This window comes from Pongo pygmaeus, chromosome 13, assembly GCF_028885625.2.
Source record: "Pongo pygmaeus isolate AG05252 chromosome 13, NHGRI_mPonPyg2-v2.0_pri, whole genome shotgun sequence".
NCBI lineage: Eukaryota > Metazoa > Chordata > Mammalia > Primates > Hominidae > Pongo > Pongo pygmaeus.
The window spans coordinates 36,857,606-36,881,937 of NC_072386.2; the positions used below are offsets into that span (position 1 = coordinate 36,857,606).

The window sequence follows — 24,332 nt, forward strand, 5'->3', positions numbered from 1 at the left end:
TTTTATTTGAAGAAGTTATGGTTTAAGTCCCTAAAGTGAAACATATTAACCCAGCATTTGGGAGTTACTTTTTAAAACCAGTAAGCCATTCATAAGTGTGCCAGTTTAGGAATATCCATTTGTGCATATACTTTAATTATTAAGTGTTAAGTAATTTGTACTCCTTTACAAAACCAACACTTAGTAATTGTCTTCAAATGCTTAATAGTTGAAGTGAGATTTCTTCTACTTAAGATAGTATAAAAAGATGATACAGGACTCATAATCAGAAAGTATGTTTGATATATTTATAATCAATTAGTATCTCTTACCTATGGCATATAGTATAAATGTTATACTAGCTTAAAGTGTAACTAAAATTGTTCTGGCCCAAACCTTTGTGGAAGTAAACATGATTGGAATTACGTTAAATACTGGATTAAAATTGCTCTTTAGGTGAATTACTTGAGTAAGACAATATAGTTACATATGCATCATAAATATTGAAATGGGGAATGTTGTGTCATACCTATTCCCACATAACTTAGTTTGAAATTATTTTGGAGCTTCTTTCTAGTATGAACCCGTGGTTATTAACTAGAGTAATAAGCATAACTTTGTTGGGTCATTTATTTAAATTACTTTGTTTCCCTTATTCACATTCTTCAGAAACTTGATTTATAAATAAATAAATATTTATAAGTCCCAATTAGCTAGATGTCTGAAATACCTGTTTTCCACAGGGTGAGTAAAAAAGAATGTAGGAATAGGTATCTCAGATACATTGATAGTAACCGGATGATGATATGTAATAAGAGAGCTATTTTTGGCTTATTTTGAACAGTGTAAGTAGTTTTTGGTAGGAAATTGTAATCCTTGAGGAATTGAGTTTGTTTCTTTTATAAAAATCATCATACAGTTGTTTCAGGTCTTCTATAAAATGGTATAAATCCTGCAGTTTTCTTCACTGAAAGAATTAAACATCTATGGCTCAACAGTTTACTGCAATGACTAACCATTTGCCTTTTATTTTTTAGCTTAATATGTTCTTGAATAGCTAAAAAGTTTTCCAGTAGTTTTTATAAGTGAGTTTAAAGAAGTGATAGCCATCTGAAGTTTTATCTTGTGTAGCCAGTATTTAAAAGTTATTAAGATTATCTACACAGAAAAAAGGTACAACTTACTTCTGGCCATATATGTGAATAAAAGTTTAACATTGTTAAAAATTAGCTTGTCAAGTAAACGTACTGACTGAGGCATAATGTTGTTTTCGTTATCCATTCCGTTGGCTGAAAATGAAATAGAAACGATCTGGTTACTAAAGACCAGTGCTGCATTGGATCACTTCCTTAAGCTTTTGCTATGATCGTTAAAGGCAAAGTTAGACAGCTGCTGTAGATTTTGCCAGTGGCCTCACAAAATAAATTGTTTAACCCTATTAGTTTCAAACACTATCATTTCTGCTTTGCAGATATGCTAGCTGTGTTTGATATGAATCTATATGACTATGATTTGAATTTCTGATTTACAGGAAGGTAGTATAGCAGAAAATGAGTTATTTTAACATGATTATATTTTCATGTCTTGGAATATAACAAATCTCAACATTTTTGCTTATATTGGGACAGATTTAAAAACTTCAACTTAGACTATTTAAAGTTAGGCTTTGTTTTTTGTATCTGAAGAGTTTTAGAAAACTGTGAAAATTGAGTTTGACTTATAATCCTTGATAATTGGATATTTAAATGTCCTTTTTTAGGCTTGAAGTACAGAGGAAATACTAACTCATTGACTTTAAAATCTCATCTTGGATAAGTGTAGAGTTAGAATAATACCATGTACTCCTGGAATTGATGTTGTAATGTTAAAAATCCCAACAAAATTTCAACAATGTTGGGTCCTTCTGTATAATGTGTTTGCATTATTGCTATAGGTTTAAAGGGCAGGGAAATACTTTATTGTTAAGTCTGAAGAGGGCAAGATTTTGAAACCCACTGCTACGTGATTAAATCAGTGTGTTTGCCCTGAGGCTTCAGCCATTCAATCTGAATTCATAGCCTGAAATTTTGGATACCTTCTGTGTTTGAAAATAATACTTCTTAAACAATTTTAAGACTGCCTTTGCCTATTCACATGAAAACTATTGAGGCAAATTACCAGGGTTAAGATTTTCATGTAATCAAGACTCTCAAGATACATTTCAGTATTTTAAAGAGAAAGTTCACAGCCACTGTACATAAAATTTTACTGGGCTTTTCATTAATCTAAAATAACTGGTCTATAAGTACTTTATCGGTGAAAACTGCTCAGCATGTAAAACGAGGAGTAGAAGAGCACAAAGGCTTCCTGCAAATTAAGGGCACAATGAGTACTAACGGACTTTCCAGCCATCTCCAGCTGTGAGATTATTATAGTTTTTGCAAACCCTTTTCTCTCAAAACTAAATCAAGAATGGTAGAGTCCTGATAAAAAGAAGTGTAGAAAAGCCTAACTAATCCTTAGATGAGTTACTTCAAACGTGCCAAAATAGAATAAAATCAGTTAATAGCATAGATTAAAGGTTACTTTTAATGCATTTTTATCACTCACATTGAGAATTTTGTTGTATGTTAATGCATTTGGCCTTAGTTAAAAAAATTCAGAGGAAAAAACATAATGAAATTTGAGAGATTACATAATCACATTGTTTTGAGGAAATTTAGTACTAAGTTGCGGGTGCCAGATTTGATCTAAGAGGTAAAAGTGGTGTTCTTGAGATCAGAGCTGTAAACAGGTGGCTCCAAGTTTTCGGGTTATAAATAGAAGGCTCACCTATATACTTATAAGAGTTGGCTTATTATATAGATTTTAAAAAACAATGTGGCTATATGTCTTTGGATAAATATGTCCAAGTGGTTTCTTGGATAGGAGTACAGAAGACTGCCAAAATCAGATCCGGATTAATGTTTCAAAAGTGCTTGATTCTTGCTAATGGTAAAGAGAAAGTGAGAAGGAGAAATTAGAGGCAGATTTTGGGTGCAAAGGTAGTCTTTATTTTATGTATATATCTAAAAATGATCTTTCATATATAGAGGGAGACTATATCATATCTACTTTTAATTCAGAGCTACATGTTAGCCAACTACTTAATTTGTGGAATTATGGCATATTATGATAAAGCTGCCAAGAATACTGGGTTAAGGAAAAATTGATTTGGCATGATGCCATTGGCAGGAGGAATTAAAAAGTGACATGTCTTTCTCTTTTTAGGTGGAGATAAATATATGTGTGCATATGCTGTGTGTGTGTATGTGTGTGTGTGTGTGTATATATATCAAACTTAATAAAACATTGTTACAAGAGCCTGGCATTAGGAGATTTGATAATCATGTTACATTTGCCACTCCTCCAAGACGCCAAATTCTAAGTGTCTCTATCAGGACTTAACATTTACTTCCTTGTAATAAATGTATTGCTTTTGCAGTGGGATAACAGGAAATAGTTTGACTGTCACTCCTGAGCACATGCGTGTGCTATATGGGTTAGGTATTTGTGTGTGTGTGTGCCCATCCCACATATCCCATATACAAATGTAGATTTTTTTATAAGCCATGTGAGAGTAAAGTTCTGTTAATTTATAGTCAAAACATATAATTTGCCCGTACATACAATTCCTTTATTGAAATTCTGACCACATTTAACCTTATTGAAAGCTTCTAGCTTGAATGAGTTTTGCTACATTGAATAAATACTATGCTGTATAGTTATTTATGTGCTTAAGAAGCTGAACTTTCATTCCATCCCAGTAAGTTCCCATGGGATAAGTTATTTTAGTAAATCAGAAAATTTTTCTGAAAGCAAAGTAATTCTTAATTTTTGGAGGCTTGAAAATGGAGAAAATAGCCATACGAGTTAGGGGGACGAAGTTCTCATTGATTCATATTGCTAAAAAATAATTTAAAATACTTGTACTCTTAAATTATCGTTAGGGGGAATAACCCACCACAATACTGCTGAATTGTTTTACTTCTGGGATTATATCTTTGTGTGTTTATAGGAGTGGGAACATTTTATCTTCTGTGTTTCTGTTGAGGTTGTTTTTCAGCAGTGCCCCAAGAAAAGTCCTGGAGTCTAGCTTTGAAGCCCGGTGGACAAGCTGGATATCAAAGAACCAGAGGAATTCGGCAGTAATTGTTTTATGACTGGCCAGAAATCAGACCTATTTGTATAGGTAGCACACAAAATAGCTGTGATTTGACAATTTGGTGCTATTTATACCCACCATAAAAAGAAAAGAAAAAGTTAAAGGGTTATTTTGGAAACAGGAACTAAGCTGTAAATGCAAATTGCTTCATTTTCTCAAAGGAACAAAAAAAGAAAGGGTTTAGGAAGTTTTTATTGAAGCTACATTATTGAGGATCTGTCTGCTTTCAGGACACTCAGTATTGTACTCACATTGAAACTACTTCTTTCTGTTTGCAGTTTTTTCCCTATTCCCATCTGACTAAAATTATTTTTGTGGAGCAAAAGAAACTCTGGGGGAGGAGGGATAGTGGAGTCACAAAGTTTCCAACTCTATCTTAGTAGACATTTACAGTTTCATGTTGCTGTTGTTATTTAGCTTGGGGTAAGAACAGTCTGCTATTGCTACAGCTAAGTATTTTTCCATGTAAAAGTTACATATTTTCCACAGTCAGTTGCAGATCATAGTGAAGTGTGAGGCTTCGCTAGGTAAGTTTTCATGTGTTTTTTTAGAAACACGCAGAATAAACTTTCTACTTTCTATGACTGTTTTTGATCTGGAAGCCAGAGACATCTTTTTGAATACAAAACGCCTTAATGATTTGTTCCTCTCACCTGGAGAATATTCTGAACTAAAGGTGGGCAGTGTATCATGGTATGTCTCTACTTAAATGGGTAGCCCAAAGTGAAGTGTGATTCTGACTTTTTGAGGTTGTCAAATGCTTCATTGTTTTGCCTCCAAACCCCCAGCCCCTAGAGCAATCTGAGTCTGGGGGCAATGGTGCAGAGAAAAAGCAAACATGTCTGTGACTGACTACACTTTTTTTTTATTTAAAGAAACCCTAGAAATGCCTTAGGGACCACTGGGGCTTTGTCACAATTTAAAGCCATTTTACCATTGAAGGTGCCGTTGAATTTTGACTGTATTAATTTTCTTTGGTTTAAATTTTTTCCCATTGGATTCTGATTCTCCCATAATAAGTAGAGTGATTTATGTCATGTATACCTTACTTTCTAGGGGGAGGCTCTATAGTTATGGTTGGATGAAAATAGTTCACTGGGGGTAGGAGAAAAGAAGTGGAAATGGGTGGAGATAATTGGGTGTTCAGGCAGTCAGTTCGGGCTTCTTTGAAAGAAGAGTAAGGTTTAAGATGGTGTGTGAAGGAACGGAAGCTTCTGAGTAAGGATTTAAAATGGGAATCTCCCAAAAGCCTAAAATCTAGTTGGATTTCAAGGTGGGTTCCTTAATCGGGAAATAGGTGACATCACTCTATAGAGAAGAAACATTTGGATTGCTGTTATTCCTGAGGAGTGTGAACACTCAGAAGGGAAAAGAAGGATACGTCCTTACAGAATATTTTTGTGGGTTGAGAATGTACACCAGTTGGGGTTGGTTAAGGAAGGGGTTGTATTTCTAAAGTATTGATTACTTATTCAGCCAACATTGAGCACCATCTACGTGCCAGGCACTGCAGTAAACACGGAGGATAGCAATAAAACAGACGTGGTTCTTACCTTCTGGAAATGCTTAGTCCAGCATCAGGCATGTTTTCCACACATACAAACACAATAACAGCACAACAAGATGAGTGCTTTTATGAAGCTATGAAAAATGAAGCTGTGGAAACAGAGTTCTGAGTGTTTAGTACTGCCCAGGTATCAGAATTTGAACTAAGTGTTTTTTTTTTTTTTTTTGACAACATTGTAAGGGAAACATTTGATAAGAAAGAGAATCAGTGTGGATTTAAAAAAATTATCCTGAATCTGTCAAAGATGGATTTTATCTCTTTGAGGGTTCTCGTTATAAGGCTGTATAAGTGCAGTGTTCTTGCAATTTCTGAACTCACTGGGTTAGCATCGTACAATATAATATTATATAGGTGAAAAAAGAAGAAAGCTAAGCAATTTATAGTTCCTGAAGGTTTGATTTTACACCTTGTTATTTTATAGACGTGGCATCCAAGACTGAAGATTAACTAACTTGCCCATGGTCCATGTGGCCTCTGAATATGGTGACTCTATGTCCTGTTTTGCTGGGGACAGTCCAAGTATATGCCTATTGTCCTGTGTTGGTGTCAGAACTATTGCTCTTTGGATGATAGATTATATAGTCACCCTTTTTTAGAGTGGCATAACTAAGATTTACACTCAGGCCTTTTGACTCCAAGTCATAAGCTCATCACTGTTTTACTCTGTTTATACCATGCTTCTAGGTCATATCTCTACCTTTAGGTTGGTCTAATGAGAAGGATTCTGAGGCCTAAGTCTGGCTTAGTACAATATTCAGTTCTTGGTTATGTTTACCATGGACAATGGGGAGAAACATGATAGCTTTCATGCTACCTTTTTTTTTTTTTAAAACATCCGGTTATTAATTGTTTCAGAACGTAATTTAGTTTTCCTTCAGAAATTCTGAAGGCATTTGAGGAACTTTACGTCTTAGCATTGTATTTATAAATATTAGTCATCATTGCATGATACTCAAAGAAACTTCTTTTTTTTTTTTTTTTTTTTTGGAGACAGAGTCTTACTCTGTCGCCCAGGCTGACGTGCAGTGGCACAATCTTGGCTCACTGCAACCTCCACCTCCCTGGTTCAAGTGATTCTCCTGTCTCAGCTTCCTGAGTAGCTGGGACTGCAGGTGCGTGCCACCATGCCCAGCTAATTTTTGTATTTTTGGTAGAGACAGGGTTTCACCATGTTGGCCAGCATGGTCTCGATCTCTTGACCTTGTGGTCTGCCCGCCTCGGCCTCCCAAAGTGCTGGGATTACAGGCGTGAGCCACCGCGCCTGGCCTACTCAAAGAAAATTCTAATGATTTGAGTCCTCTGGATACATGGAAATTTGGCACATCTCTTAATCATTGAATATTGTGCTTTTCCCTTTAATTTTTGTTTCCCTTTCTTCACCTAATCAGAAGCCTAGAGCAGCAGAATAGGGTTTCAGGAAAGTAACTCTAATTTGGAAAAGAAAATTGGAAACTTATGTTGTGATTTGCTTAAATTGATTAGCATTTCCACCAGGTTTTCTGGACAGCTTTTGAGTGAATCACCTTTATTTGGTTTCATTTAAATGGCTCAGCACTTCAGAAAGGTAGTTTTAGAAGTGTACTGTCTATCAGGTAAATCAGCTAAAACTTAAATGGATTCAATTTACTGATCATCACTTCTGGTAATTAGATAACTTTATTTTGTTCTGTGTCATTTGTCTTATATACTGTCTGAGCAGTGCTTCACTGAAGGCTGTAGTGTCCTCACCTAAAGAATGACTAATGGCAACTGTTAGAATGATAAAAGCAAAACTAAAGCCATTTTTGAGAACTTACAGGTTAGATGGTATTGGGGTGGGATGGAAATGCCTTATGTTGCACATCCTACTTCTCTTCCAAATTTACACATCTAGTTAGACATATGGCTTCTCTGCTCTCAGAGACTCATATGTGGGGTGAAGGGGAGATAGATTTGTAAGTGGATAAATTTCAGTGCAATTCAAATAAGTTATAGTTTGGTAGGAACAGAGTTTTTTGGGAATATAAAGGGGTAAGTAGAGATTGAAAATGAGCACAGTAATGTTTCCATTTATATAGCAGATGTTTGAACCTGAATCTTTCATATTTTATATCATTTTTGGTTTCTACAGCATTTTCTGTTGGTTTGCTTCTCTTTTCAGAGACTGTTTATGACCCAACTTGAACAATGTAATAAAATTCTTCTTTAGCTCAAGCTGTTATGAATCCAAAAATAGATCTGGGCTAAGATTAGACTCTGTGGCACAAATTGTGGTTTGTTAGGTTGTGGCTGTCTCTCTTCCAACAAATAAATGTAAATTAACAATTATTTAGAAGTAAAGCAAATGTTGCTGAGACAGAAACAGGACCTGGTTGATTTTTAAATGGTGCTTTGGAACACTAAGCAGATATCTAAGTTTAAAGAACTGTTTGGAAAAAAAATTGTTTTAGTTAAAAAATATTAGTAAGCTTCTATAGAGTGGTAGGATTGGTGACTGCAGTTCTATAGGAACCTTACTTATTGTAATCTCTTACTCCTTTTATTTTCCATTTCTTTTTGTTTCTCTTCTGAAAATTCAAAAGCATGAAATAGGCTTCACAGAAAGAAAAAACAAAGCTAGTAATTACAAGACACTAAAACTTTCCTATCTTATTGGTCAAGTGCAACACATGACACCACTCTGCAGTAATACTGGTGTTCAGAAGAGTTATGGAAGAATCTAGTAATAAACATAGTAAGAAGAAGGAGGGCTGAACCTCATTTGTATGGTTGAAAAGTAGATGGTCTTCTGAGGCTCTTAACAGTATATGAAGGTAAATTTGTTATAAAGGAAATCTTATTCAGATTTTTAATCTGATGTCTATACAAATTACTTGTGGGACAAGGATGATCTATTTCTGCAGTAAGACCTCTAGCTCCTTATGGACAGGATTTTTTTTTTTTTAAGTCACTGTGTTACTCAGACCTTTGCACATAAGTGGTATTAAATAACAACTTTCTAGTAAGACACATTTGTAAGGCCCTAGATAAATAAAAGTACTTCAGTGGCCTACTGTGTGCCAGGCTGAGTACTGGGTACTCTCCAATAATTACCTTATTAGTCTAATGATCCCTACGAATTGAGGTACTACCTGTACTATCCCCATAATGGATGAATTTATCAAGGTTATAGCATACCAGATTAGTATACAAAAAACAATAGTATTTCTACATACTTGCAGTGAACAATCTAAAAATGAAATTAAGGAACCAATTTTATTTATAATAGCATCAAAAAGAGTAAAATACTTAGGAACACATTTAACAAAACAGATGTGAAATTTGTGCTCTGAAACTACAAAACATTGTTGAAAGAAATAGAGGACTATTTAAATAAATGAAAAAAATTCCATGTTCATAGATTGGGAGACTTAAGGTGGCAATACTCCCCCAAATTGCTTCAGGTTACATACAATCCCTATCAGTCAGAACCCCAACTGGCTTCTTTGTAAATTGACAAGCTGATTTAAAATTAATGTGTAATTGCAAGGGACCCATAATATTTTGTGAGTGAGATTACATTTTTAATGTTTTCAAGCAGCTTATTATTTTATTTTATTTATTTATTTTTTGAGATAGAGTCTTGCTTTGTTGCCCAGCCCAGGCTGGAGTGCAGTGGCACGTCTCAGCTCATTGCAACCTCCAGCTCCTGGGCTCAAGCGATTCTCATGCCTCAGCCTTCCAAGTAACTGGGACTACAGGCATGCACCACCATGCCCAGCTACTTTTTGTATTTTTAGTAGAGACACGGTCTCACCATTTTGGCCAGGCTGGTCTTGAACTCCTGACCTCAGGTGATCTGCCTGTCTTGGCCTCCCAACGTGCTGGGATTATAGGCGTGTGCCACCATGCCTGGCCAGAACTTATTATTTTAAATGAAAACTGCAAATCAGTTTTTAAAAATCAGTCATGAAAATAGTGACATCTTAAATCAGGGTACTCCTATACATTTAATTAAATGCCATAGTTTTCCTGGTAATTCAATGTTTTGGGGTAGGTTTAAAGCTTTATAAATTTAATTCTGCAAGCTTTTATTCAGCATTTATTTTTTGGAGTCAAGAAAACATGCTGTAAGAAAGTTCAATGGAGGCAATTCCTGATACAGAATTATCTGGTGAAAAAAGCTTATAAAATAGTTTTATAAGTTTTTAAAGTTTTCCCTTAAGCCTACCCATAATTTAAGCTTGTGACTTTTTATGTTGTCTTTCATGGCTAGGTTTGTTTATACCCTGCAGCAGTACTGTCTAAAACAATAGCCACTAGACATATGTGGCTTTTAAAATTTAAATTATTTAAAATAAAACATTTAATTCCTCAGTCACCGGCCACATTTGAGGACTTAATAGTCATGGGTAGCTAGTGGCTGCCATATTGGACAGAGCTAGGTAGAGAAATGGTAACATATATCCAGGACTTCTTTTTACAGTGGGATTGAGATAGTATATGTGCTTTTGTGAGGGATAAAAAGTATAGGAAAAGAATCTGATAAGACTTTTTATATAAAATCATGTCTTTCTTTTTTTTGTAGTTACTGCTGCTAGCATTATGACACTTTGTATCTTTCAAATGTCATGTGCTACAATAATCTTTTCTCTAATGGTCTTAGCATCTACTGCTCATCTTTTTTTGATGAGCCTGAATTAACTATTTTATTGGGGTTGCAAATTGGTGCTTTTCCTTCTTTGATAACGCTTATGTTTCAAGTGATAGATACAGGATCTATTCTATTTTTCCTGTTTATGGTTTTGACAAAATTTTATATTGTGACAAATGTTTCCTGTGTCTGATTTTATGGATAACTTAGTGAAGTATGTGGTAATATAAAATTATAATATAAATTATAAGGTAATATAACCTTATTTTTCCAGTAATTTTTATTTTATTTTATTGTTTTTTGAGATAGGGTCTTGCTCTGTCACTCAGGCTGGAGTGCAGTGGTATGTATGAACACGATTCACTGCTGCCTCAGTCTCCTGGGATCAAGCGATCCTCCTGTCTCAGCCTCTTGTGTACCTGGATCCACAGGCACACACCTCCATGCCTGGCTAATTTTTTCTTTTCTTTTTTTTTTTTGTAGAGATGGAGGTCTCACTTTGTTGCCCAGGCTGGTCTTGAACTCCTGGGCTCAAATAGTCCTCCAGAATTGGCCTCCCAAAATGCTGGGATGACAGTTGTGAGCCACGGCACCCTGCAACCCCCATGCCCAGTAATTTTTTTTTTAAGTGAAAGTAAGTTTATTGGAGAAGTAAAGAAACAAAAGAATGGCTACTCCATAGGCAGAGCAGCAGCATGAACTGCTGTTTGGATATTTTTATGGTTATTTCTTGATTATATGGTAAACAAGGGGTGGATTATTCATGAGTTTTATGGGAAGGGGCTGGGCAATTCCTGGAACTGAGGGTTCCTCTCCTTTTTGGACCATACAGGGGAACTTCCTGACATTGCTGTGGCATTTGTAAACTTTCTTGGCATTGGTGGGAGTGTCTTTTACCATGCTAATGCATTATAATTAGCATATAGTGAGCAGTGAGGATGACCAAAGGTCACTTTCATCGCCTTCTTGGTTTTGGTGGGTTTGGGCTGACTTCTTTACCTCAGTCTGTTTTGTTAGCAGGGTCTTTATGACCTATGTCTTGTGCCAACCTTTTGTCTTATCCTGTGACTAAGACGCCTTAATCTCCTGGGAATGTAGCCCAGTAATTCTCAGCCTTATTTTACCCAGCCCCTTTTCAAGATGGAGTTGCTCTGGTTCAAACATATTGCCCCCCTCTGACATATTGCCTCTCTGACATATTGCCCTCTGACATATTGCCTCTCTGACATATGCCTCTCTGACATATTGCCCCCCTCCCTTTTATAAGATAACCCTTAATCCTAAGGGTTGAAGAGGGATGAAGATCCATCTTCTGTAACTTCTTCAGGCTGAATAGAGGTGATAATATTCCTGCCTATTAGGGTCTCTTGTATTCAGGGTAGAGAGGAGCTCAGCCAGAAAGCATTAGTATGTCGAGGACCACTCATAACTCTTGAGTTCCGACAAAAGGTGATATCTAGAAGATTAACAAATGTTTAATTTAAGAGAACATTGGTTGGGCACGGCGTCTTACACCTGTAATCCCACCACTTTGGGAGGCCGAGGTAGGTGGATCATTTGAGGTCAGGAGTTCGAGACCAGCTTGACCAATATGGCGAAACTCTGTCTCTACTAAAATACAAAAAATTAGCCAGGTGTGGTGGTGGGTGTCTGTAATCCCAGCTACTTGGGAGGCTGAGGCAGGAGAATCACCTGAACCCAGGAGATGGATGTTGCAGTGAGCCGAGATCGCGCCACTGCACTCCAGCCTGGGCGACAGAGCAAGAGTCCCTCTCAGTAAAAAAAAAAAAAAAGAGAACATTGAGTAAGCTTATCCTGCATTCCTACACATGGAGTACAACAACAGTATATTCCACAACAGTAAAGCTAAATAAGCAAAGTTATCCCAAGTAAAATAATAAGAAGGCTTTCTATGAATTATGCAATTGTTGGAACCAAGCTGATAGTCTGAAGTTGCTGGCTGATTCCAGTACGTGCCCAGAATTAAAATACTGCCTCAGATTTTTACATTACCCATCCCTATTGTTTCTTCTGAGTCAAAGCCAGATATCACTGGTTGGTTCACAGGAATAAGCAGAGTTAGTCTAAATTGCAGGAAAAAAACTCAGAAACAACTAATGAGACTAGAATCTAATAACAGATGTACCATAGTTGTTGAAACATAATTTTTCTCTCTCCAGTGTCCTATTTTTACTAAAGACAAATCATGGTAAAACTGATCTGCTTTATTATACTTGGCATGATTATTTGTATAAAGTGCAGCAAGAAAAGTTATTTTTCACATAGGCTTTTAAAATTGGCTTTGATGGGTCCATAAGGAATCTCAGATAAGACTTTCTTGATGCTGAGCCCAGCAATGGGTTTCTACCCTCAAATACCTATAAGTTTGCGTACATTCCTCTCCTCTTGAGGTCCCAGGATAACTTGGGATTCCTGGGCCTGTCAGAAAGTGAACACACCCAGTAATTTTTAAATGTTGAGATCTGAGGAGAGAGGAGGTGGTTCCAAGGGAAGAAACGGATTTGAATCAAACGTTTATGGCCATTTAAATTTACAATATTGAAGCCCTTGTTTTTTGATTTTAAATATGCTTATGGCTTCTGAAGAGTCATGCTATCTCAGAAGAAATTTCTGCTATAGTAAATTTAGCTACAGTACAGAAAAATTTGAGCTTTTATTAAGTTCTGGGCATGGGCATCAAAAATGCCATAATAATACTTAACAGCTTTGGTAGCAAGTGTTGGAATGTCACTATATAAACTCCACCTGCCCTTGCCTTCTCTTTCATTGCTTCTTTAGTTTTATCAGTGGGGATGGATGAGAAAGGAACTTGTCTGAAATTTTGTTGCTCATAGGAAGTGGCTTAAAATTCCCAGGATAGTTTTAGAACAGATTCTTGATCTTGGAATGTTGGAATAGACCTCCTGGTAATCGTATGGCTGACGTGCACCTGCATTCTAGGAGGGATCTGGTTAGACCTGAGTGTGTTTTTCTCTTTGCTTATGAGTATTTATTTAGGACTTTTTCAAAGTTTTTGAAGTAATGATTACTTTAAGTTATAAAAATTATAGCCAGCTATAATGTTATGGGCCGAATTATGTGCCCCCCTCCCCATGCACCACAAATTCGTATGTTGAAGTTCTAAGAATGACTATTTGGAGATAGAATCTTTAAAGAAGTAATTAAGGTAAAATGAGGTTATTGGGGTAGGACCTAATCTAATATGACTTGTGTCCTTATAAGAAGAGAAGATTAGGACAGACACACAAAGAAAAGACCATGTGAAGGCACAGAGAGAGGATAGACATCTGTAAGCCAAGGAGAAGCCTCAGCAGAAATCAGCCCTGCTGATATCTTGATCTTGGACTTAGAGCCTCTAGAGCTGTAAATAAATTCCTGTTGCTTAAGCCACCCCATTTGGGTTGTTTAAACCCACTTTGTTATAGCAGCTCTAGTGAAGGAATAAGCATAGGTAAGCAGGTTATTCTTGTTTATATCTAAAACCACATGTAAGGTGGGGTAGGGGAGATGATAGGGTTAAGTAAGGATGGATTGTGAGGCTAAAAGTCTAATTTTTCATCTTCCATTTTAATTTTTTGGTATACGTGATTGGAATCGGTAGAATGTTTACTCATAGGCTTGCCTTATCTTTTTCTGATCTCTTAATCACTTGGGAATGAAAATATGATAATATAGGTTGGTGGCTCACTAATTCTTATTCATTCTATTCTTAATTTATTTTTATTATTAAAAAAAGTGTGTTGCCTAGGCTGGACTCGAACTCCTGGGCTCAAGCAATCTTCCCACCTCAGCCTTCTGAGTGACTAGCTACAAGTGTGCCACTGTACCTGGCTTCATTCTGTTTGACATTTCTTAAAAACACTCTTCCTTTCTTTTCCATTTGGGAATTAATTTTCTGTTTTTAGTTTCATGTTCCTTAGAAACCATCTTTCACATTGTTGTCACAAAAATTTTTTTTTGATACACATTCACTTATTTGCTTAAACACCTTTCTCTTAAAGTCTTCTTTCTGTGAAATAATTCACATTCAAGATGCTCCCTAAATGGTGAGTTCACAGTTTGCATGTAAGTTTGGTAATTTTCAGATGATTCTTTGTTCCCTAAACATTTTGTGATATTCTATAACTCTGCCTAAGTTGTTCCCCTCAGTCTGGAATTCCTTTGGTGTTCACTACTCATAATCAGTTCCTTTTTTATTGGCTTCTAGAATTCACAGATGGTTTTTAACATATCTGTTTATAAGTTCATTTTGTGGGCCAGGCTGAGTCGTTCTGTGGCTGCATTTGCTGAATACACCTCTCAGAATGCCCCCTACAGTGGAGTCATATTTTGTTAAAAATGCTTCCTCCACACTATCTGAGACCTGTTGACTGGGAACCTTTTCAGAGTGAAATCTGGGAATGTGTATTTTTAAATGCACCCCCAGTGCCCAAATTGCAGCACCTCTACTGTACAGTAGTGGCAGGAACTTACTCTTCTTCCTAAGTGTCAGGCCCCCAGTAAACTAGAAAAAAACATACTAAATAAATTGGAGAGAACAATAAAACTAGATTCAAAAAATAGGTCCAATAAATTCAGAATGTCACTAGGTATATACAAAAATTTATGTGGGATTGTATACTAAAATTAATGTGACTAAATGTCCCCGTGTTCTTTTTTTTTCCATTTAATTATCAACTATTTATTAAGTCCTTACGATGTAATTGACATTCTGTTGGGCTTTAGAGATAAAAAGATGAAGATATGGTTTCACCATAAAAACTTTCCAGGCTAAATGGTATTAATGTCTCTAAGAGATCATCACTCCTTGTGTTCTTTTTAAAAACTGTCAAGGCCAGGTACAGTGGGTCACAACTTTAATCCCAGCACTTTGGGAGGCTGAAGTGGAAGGATTGCCTGAGGCCAGTAGTTCAAGACCAGACTAGGCAATGTAGGAAGACCCCATCTCTACAATAACATTAAAAAAAAAAAAATTAGCCAAGTATGGTGGTGCATGTCCATCATCCATCCCAACTACTCAGGAGGCTGAGGTCAGAGGATTGCTTGAGCCCAGGAATTCGAGGCTGCAATGCATGATGATCAGGCCACTGCACTCAAGCCTGGACAACAGAGCAAGACAATGCCACTAAGGAAAAAAAAAGAAGATGGCAATTGTATTAGTTCATTTTCACACTGCTATGAAGAACTGCCTGAGACTGGATAATTTATAAAGAAAGGAGGTTTAATTGACTCAGAGCTCCACATGGCTGGAGAGGCCTCAGGAAACTTACAATCATGGCAGAAGGGGAAGCAGGCATGTCTTACATGGTGGCAGGCAGGTGAGAGAGTGACAGAGAGAGAGAGAGACAGACAGACAATGAACACGAGAGAATGAACAAGTGAAGCGCCACACTTTAAAATCATCAATTCCCATGAGAACTCACTATCATAAGAACAGCGTGGGGGAAACTGCCCCCATGGTCTAATAACCTCCGACTGGGGCCCTGCCTCCACACGTGGAGATTCATAGGGATTACAATTCAAGATGACATTGGGGACACATGCAACCCATATCAGCAGTAAGTATAGGGACTCTGTCTAGGTAGCACTGATGTAAAGGGGACTCATGAACTCATACTTTCTAGGGAGGCACAACTGCCATTTTCATCTACGCTGACTTCTAGGATGTTAAGAAGCTTGGAGAGAGTTGATGCCCATTGAAGTGTATGCAATTACAGCTCTGGAAGCCTACTAATTAGAGTGGTTGGTGAAAGGAAAGGTAGAAAAAGGTTTTCCAACTTCTAACAACTGACCTAGATGACTTTGTAAATGGGCTGTTCATTATCCACAGAATGGCTTCTCCTGGCAGGTAACTCAGCTCCACAGAGGGCTGCTTACAAATCACCAGTTAGGTCGGGCTATAATCCCAGCACTTTGGGAGGCCGAGGCAGATGGATCATGAGGTCAGGAGTTCGAGGCCAGCCTGGCCAAGATGGTGAAACCCCATCTCTACTAAAAATACAAAAATTAGCCGGGCACAGTGGTGGGCACCTGTAATCCCAGCTACTTGGGAGGCTGAGGCAGAAGAATCACTAGAACTCAGGAGGCAGAGGTTACAGTGAGCCGAGATTGCACCACTGTGCTCCAGCCTGGGTGACAGAGCAAGACTCCGCCTCAAAAAAAAAAAAAAAAAAATCACCAATCAAAACCATGGGCTGGGATACTATTGCCATCATAGAAGGAACTTTCAAGAAATACAAAGTTTTTGAATACCTCCATTCTCAAATTCTTTTTTTATAAAAAATTTTTCAATAAAGGATTTCTCTGTACTTGAAAGCCACATTATAGATTTTTTTCTTTTAATGGTTAAAATGAGTATTTTTTTTTTCTTTTGTCTTAGAATTTAGGCATTGTTGTGAAGTAGAAAGAGTAGGGGGACCCTCCCTTGTCTTGAAGGTGGGAGTCCTTGGTTTGAATTCTGGCTCTCTTATGCACTGAAGGCCATGCAGTGAAAAAGTTTCCATCACTTCCAAGAGTGTCTGCTTTCTTATCTGTAAAATGAAGAGAGACAGATTGGCTTCCCATACCTAATTCATAGAATAGTGATAATAGGAGTGAATAAAGAAAAAGATTATATGATATGTCATTTTTATCTGCTTTGTGTCTTATTGGTTTCTTTAAAAGTTCCCTTTGCAGATATGAACCTATTGGGAAGTTTTTTTTTTTTTTTTGCCTAGCTATCTGTTATCTGTTGGAAATATGCAAAAATTAAAATATCAAACTTTTGTTTCAAAAAATCTAAGAGAAATTGGTATATTAACATTATTTTAAGCTGCAGAATCAAGTCTTTTATTTTGTACTTTGTTTTATCAAAGAATTGGCTGGCTTCTCCTGGCTCCTACCTAGAAAGTTTGAGGAAAATTAATTCATCACATTTCTACTTAGGAAAGAATCATGCTTTTGTTTTAAAAACAGATTGAGGTTTCGTTTCATCTTTTAAAAAAACAAAACAAAGCATGTAGCAGATAGATTGAAAAGGGTATTATACTAGGAATAGTTCTTTCTTACTCTTATTTTTGCTCTTTTTTCTCCTCCCAACTTGCTCCACTCTGCTGGCTCCTTAGAGGAATGGGAAACCATTTCCCCCCTTCCCTAACCAGTGAGTCTCATTATTTCTCTACCTTTTTTCCCTTCCTTCCTCTCCTCCCTTGGAAAGAGGTAAAAAAAAAAACTCCTTGAGGTTTATTAGGGGCTTTAAATTGGAGTTTGACTTGTGACGTGCCATAGTTTGAATAATTTGCTTCCATGGTATTTTGCTTATCTCAGTTTCCCAGCTGCATACCTAACTTCTGCCTCCTCTCTTTTTCAGCAGGTTAGTTGAGCTTATTTTTAAAGAGAACCAGTCCACTGCCACCCCTAAGCCCCCCAGTGATTTTCTAGGGGTTATGTACGAAGTCAGTGATAGCACTTTTGGGATTTGGGCAAACACGTCAATTTTCGATCCCCCCCTTTTTTTTTCCCCCAATCACAGAATGACTTTGATTTCCTGATTATGTCAGTACCCATCCATACCCACCCATATTACTTTTTTTTTTCTCTGAGATGTGGTCTCGCTCTGTCACCCAGGCTGGAATACAGTGCCACGATCATGGTTCACTGCAGCCTTGACCATCTGGGCTCAAACAGTTCTCCCACATCAGCTACCAGAGTAGCTAGGACTACAGGCACACACCACCACACCCGGCTAATTTAAAACATTTTTTTTGTAGAGATGAAGCCTCGCTATGTTGTCCAGGCTGGTCCCAAACTCCTGAGTGCGAGTGATCCTCCCATCTTGGCTTCCCAAAGTGCTAGGATTACAGATGTGAGTCATTGTTCCCGGCCTATATTTATTCTAAGAGGCTTTCTGATTCAAAAGTCAGCAGCCCGTGAGGAAAAGAGAATGGTTGCAGGTCTCTAACCAATCGATCCAGTAAGAGTCAGGCTGACCATTGGTGATTTTTATTCACTGTTTCTCCCTCAGTTATAGCAGTCTGTTTAGTGTTTGTTATTCTTGACTGTATTAGAAAGGTCTTAATATATTATTGTTACTGGTTGGAGCCCAATCTTCTGCATTTCTAATAAGCAGTCCTGGTGATCATACTCCAAGATGACCATGAGACCACATTGGGAAATAGAACAGTGAAAAAGGTATTTTGCAGACACCTTGCCAAAGAAAATGTACAGATGGCAAATAAGTGTATGAAAACATGCTCAATATCACGTCATTAGAGAACTGCAAATTAACAGAAACAATGATACCACTACATACCATTAGAATGGTGAAGATTTAGAATCAAGTGCTGGGAAGGATGTGGATCCACAGGGACTCACATTCACTGCTGGTGGGAGTGCACAATGACACAGCCACTTTTGAAGATGGTTTCACGGTTCTTTATGAAACTAAACGTACTATTACTGTATGTTGTGGACTGACTGTTTTTGTCCCCCCACCAAATTCATATGTTGAAACCCTACCCTTCTACGACTGTATTTGTAGATAGAGCCTTTGTGGAGGTTAAAGGGTGGGACCCTGATCTGATGGAATTAGTGTCTTTATAAGAAGGGACAGGATGTTGTGTACCATAAATATGTACAATTTTTGTCAATTGAAAGTTAAATAAGAGACCAAAAAGAGGCCTGCCTGTCCCCCGGTTATTTGAGGACACAGTGAGAAGTTGGCCATCTGCAAGTCAGAAAGAGAGTCCTCACCGGAAACAGAATCAGTTCGCCCCTTTATTTTGGACTTTCCAGCCTCCAAAACTGTGAGAAACAAATTACTAAGCCACCAAGTTTATGGTATTTTGTTAAGGCAACCTGAACAGATTAATGCATCATATGATTCAGAAATCATGCTCCAAAGTATTTACTCAAATGAGTTGAAAACTTATGTCCGCACAGAAACCTGCACATGAATGTTTATAACAGCTTTATTTATAATTGCCTAAAATTTGAAGCAATCAAGATGTCCTTCAATAGGTAAATGGATGAACTGGTGCATCCACACAAGGGAATACTGTTTAGCAATGAAAAGAAATGAGCTATCAAACTACGAAAAGACATCGAAGAACCTTAAATGCTGATGCGGTTTGGCTGTGCCCCCACCCAAATCTCAACTTGAATAGTATCTCCCAGAGTTCCCACGTGTTGTGGGAGGGACCTAGGGGGAGATAATTGAATCTTGGGGCCTGGTCTTTCTTGTGCTATTCTTGTGATAGTGAATAAGTCTCGTGAGATCTGATGGGTTTATCAGAGGTTTCCACTTTTGCTTCTTCCTCATTTATCTCTTGCTGCTGCCATGTATGAAGTGCCTTTCGCCTCCTGCCATGATACTGAGGCCTCCCAGCCATGTGGAACTGTAGGTTCAATTAAACCTCTTTTTTCTTCCCAGCAGCGTGAAATGGGTATGTCTTTATCAGCAGTGTGAAAAAGGACTAATACAGTAAATTGGTACCAGTAGAGTGAGGCTTTGCTGAAAAGATACCCAGAAATGTGGAAGTGATTTTGGAACAGGCAGAGGTTGGAACAGTTTGGAGGGCTCAGAAGAAGATAGGAAACTGTGGGAAAGTTTGGAACTTCCTAGAGACTTGTTGAATGGCTTTGACGAAAATGCTGATAGTGACATGAACAATAAAGTCCAGGCTGAGGTAGTCTCAGATGGAGATGAGGAACTTGTTGGGAACGGGAGCAAAGGTGACTCTTGTTATGTTTTAGCAAAGAGACTGGTGGCGTTTTGCCCTGCCTTAGAGATTTGTGGAACTTTGAACTTGAGAGAGATGATTTAGGATATCTGGCAGAAAAAATTTCTAAGCAGCAAAGTATACAAGAGGTGACTTGGATGCTGTTAAAGGCATTTAGTTTTAAAAGGGAAACAGAGCATAGAAGTTTGGAAAATTTGCAGCCTGATAATGTGACAGAAAAGAAAACCCCATTTTCTGGGGAGAAATTCAAGCCCGCTACAGAAATTTGCATAAGTAGCAAGGCGCCTAATGTTAATCCCCAAGACCATGGGGAAAATGTCTTCAGGCCATGTTAGAGACCTTCATGGCAGCACCTTCCATCACATGCCCAGAGTCCCAGGAAGAAAAAGTGGTTTTGTGGGCTGGGCCCAGGGTCCCCATGCTGTGTGCAGCATAGGGACTTGGTGTCCTGTGTCCCAGCTGCTCCAGCCATGACTGAAAGGGACCAACGTGCAGCTTGGTCTCTGGCTTCAGAGGGTGGAAGCCCCAAGACTTGGCAGCTTCCATGTGATGTTGAGCCTGTGGGTGCAACAGAAGTCAAGGATTGAGGTTTGGGAACCTCTGCCTAGATTGCAGAAGATGTATGTAAATGCCAGATGCCCAGGGAAAAATTTGCTGCAGGGGTGGGACCCTCATGGAGAACCTTTGCTAAGGGCAGTACGGAAGAGAAATATGGGGTTGGAGCCCCCACGCAGAGTCCCTACTGGGGCACTGCATAGTGGAACTGTGAGAAGAAGGCTACTGTCCTCCAGACCCCAGAATGGTAGATTCACCGACTGCCTGCACAGTGCTCCTGGAAAAGCCGCACTTAACACTAGCCTGTGAAAGCAGCAGAGAGGGAGGCTGTACCCTGCAAAGCCACAGGGGCGGAGTTGCCCAAGACCATGAACCCACCTCTTGGTATCAGCATGATCTCTATGTGAGACTGGAGTCAAAGGAGATCATTTTGGAGCTTTAAAATTTGAATGCATGGGCCCCGTAACTCCTTTGTTTGGCCAGTTTCTCCCATTTGGAATGGTTGTATTTACCCAATGTCTGTACCCCCATTGTATCTAGGAAGTGACTAGCTTGCTTTTGATTTTACAGGCTTATAGGTAGAAGGGACTTGCCTTTTCTCAGATGAGACTTTGGACTGTGGACTTTTGGGTTAGTGCTGAAATGAGTTAAGACTTTGGGGGACTATTGGGAAGGCATGGTTGGTTTTGAAATGTGAGAACATGAGATTTGGAGGGGCCAGAGGTGGAATGATATGGTTTGACTGTGCCCCCACCCAAATCTCAAGTTGAATTGTATCTCCCAGAATTTCCATGTGTTGTAGGAGGGACCCAGGGCAAGGTAATTGAATCATGGGGGCCGGTCTTTCCTGTGTTATTCTCACGATAGTATGTCTCACAAGATCTGATGGGTTTATCAGGGGTTTCTGCTTTTGCTTCTTCCTCATTTTTCTCTTGCTGCTGCCATGTAAGAAGTGCCTTTCACCTCCTATCATGATTCTGAGGCCTCCCCAGCCATGTGGAACTGTAAGTCCAATTAAACCTCTTTTTCTTCCCAGCAGCGTGAAATGGGTATGTCTTTATCAGCAGGGTGAAAAAGGACTAATACAAATGCATATTGCCAATTGAAAGAAGCCAATCTGAAAAGCCTACATATTATATGACTTCAATTTTATAACATTCTGAAAAAGGTAAAACTTTGAAAACAATAAAAAGATCAGTGGTTGCTGGGGGTTTGGTGGGGAGGAAGGAAGGGATGAATAGGTAGAACATGCTGGGATTTTTAGGGCAATGAAACTACTTTTTTTGATACTGTTATGAGTGGTTACATGACATTATTCATTTGTCAAAACCCATAGAACTTCCGTACAACAGAGAGAGAAAACCCTAATGTAAGGGATGGACTTTAGTTAATAGTGTGTCAATGTTGGTTTGTCAGTTGTAGCAAATGTACCACCCCAATGCAAGATGTTAATAATAGGGGAAAATGAGAGCCAGGTAGTGGGGAGAGGGAATATGTAAGAACTCTCTGTACTTTCTGCTTAATTTTTCTGAAACCTAAAACTGCTTTAAAAAGTACAGCTTATTGGTTTTTTAAAAGAGTATTTTGGATTCACCTTAGTTTTGTAAGGAGAATAATTTAATATAAAAAAATTAAAAATATTTTTCATTGCGGCTGGATTGAGCATCAGATATAGAACTTTGTTCTGTGGTTTCAAAAATAGGAGAGAAAAAATTAGGCTCTTTCAAATCCGAGAGAGGGTTGCTCTTCTTAAATAGTGATATAGAGCCTTAAATGCATTTTTGTTGTTGTTGTTGATCACTTAGAGAAATAGCCAGAGGTAATGGTATTCCTCTTACCAAATTGAAGGTTTAGCTCTGTAGAAATGTTGAATTTTAAATGTTTTCCTTGTACCTAATAGAATTGCATAGTGTTCCTGCATCTTATATGAGAGGTAGTTTAAGGTGCTTCATCAACTGTGGATGGAATCCTCAAAGTCCAGTCTCTGATTGGCTGCTAGGGGCCTAAACAGGTTGAGTATTTTAATCAACTATACAGGAGTCAACCATCCCAAGAGTTAAAGAATTGCATAGGTCCTTTAGTTTAAGGGAAAAAAAATTCCAAGTGAATTTCTGGTGTGAATTAGAGAAGACTTATTTAGGTTGCCCTTTAAGTCGTTAAAGTGGCCTCTTAGAACTCCTGATTTAATGAAAAGATAAAAATGTTTTGTAATTAGCAGATCAAAGCACTGCTGTGGGTGGTGTTTACATTGTCAGTATGTAAATTAAACTTCTAAAGGGAAAGAAAGAATTTGTTTAACACCTCTTTAATTTTATGTAATTTCTTGCTTAAAAATCTCTTCCCATTCCCACTTACCATAAATGATACTAAAATAAACACTAACTTACCACTCTCACCTGTGTATCAAAGAACTTCAGAAACAGCAATGTCTGAATTGTGGAACTTTGCTATATTTAAGACAGATTGAGTTTATCCTCCAAAAAGAAACATGGTCTTGAAAGGTTCATTCATCAGTCCTAAACTATAAATGAATCCACTGATAAATGGAATTTAAAGAAGCACCAAAATAAATGGTTGTGTTCATATTCATTTTGAATTGGAATTTGGCAATATCCTTTTGTACAAATTACCAAATGCAGTGTAGCTTGGCATGCATTGCTTGTTTGGAATATAATGTAGGTTTAAAAACAAAATACGTTGACAGAAGCTTTTCTGTTCAGGTGGTTAGGCAGGTTAGCCTTGTGTAAATTGTTGTAGTTCTGGTTCAGTTCCTCTGAACTGGAGGGAGGGGTGCTCTCCTTACACATTGCTGTGTATGATTAGAATGCTACATCTAATACAGTAAATATTTTATATAAAAATGAATGTTGACTGCTTTATTTCAAGGCTTTACCTCTAGCCATATTTGTGAAGGAGTGTGTGATGAAAACATTGATAAGCCGTGCCTATGTGAAAGGAAAACTATATTATATTTCAAGTCATTCCATCCCTGGTCACTTTTTGATTAGCAGCCTTGGTCTTCTTCAGGACTAACCATTATATGCAGAGTGTGCACAGATTCCAGATAAAACTGCTCAAAGCAAATGGATTAAAAAAACTGTCCAAGAGAGTCTAAGAAGTTGTTTTATGAAGAGTCTTGGCTCTCCAATGGTGAGTCCCAGTCTGAATTTATTCAAGACTGAAAGAAGTTGGAGCATGTCTATTCAAGGGTATTTTTCAAGAGATTTTCTCTAAGAAATTGAGCTTAAAAAAAAAAAAGTCAAGTTAACTAACGTAACATGCAAAGTGTTAGATAGGACTCTTATCACTGTCTAGTTACAGCAATGGAAATTATTATTAATTTCCATAAATGGAGAGAAAGGATTTAACCTTTCTGTTTTGTTTTAAGAATTAATGCTAATTAAATGCTCCCAAGGAAGAAAGAGTAAAGTAGTGGATAGCATTTGCATTTATGACCATTAGCATGGCTGGGATTGTGCCTGTGTGAATGACTAAGATGAGTAGACTTTTTGTACTGTGAGACTGTGGTAGCTGAGCCAGAGCTCTTGGGTCTTGCTAAGGTGGTAAGAAGCTATGGCTTTCTTTATTTAATGGGCCTGTTTAGTATAACTGGGATAGGACCTCACTGCTCCCTATTTACCTCACACAAGTCTGGTGAGATTTAATTAGTCTACTTATAAAAATCTGCCTGGGGTC

At 37.8% G+C, this 24,332-nt stretch overlaps 1 protein-coding gene across 2 annotated transcripts in view; it reads left to right on the top strand.

Annotated features, from left to right (window-relative positions):
* MLLT3 (MLLT3 super elongation complex subunit) overlaps positions 1-24,332 on the top strand; it is a 276,492-nt gene that overhangs the window by 16,468 nt on the left and 235,692 nt on the right. The gene's annotated exons all lie outside the window — the stretch shown is intronic.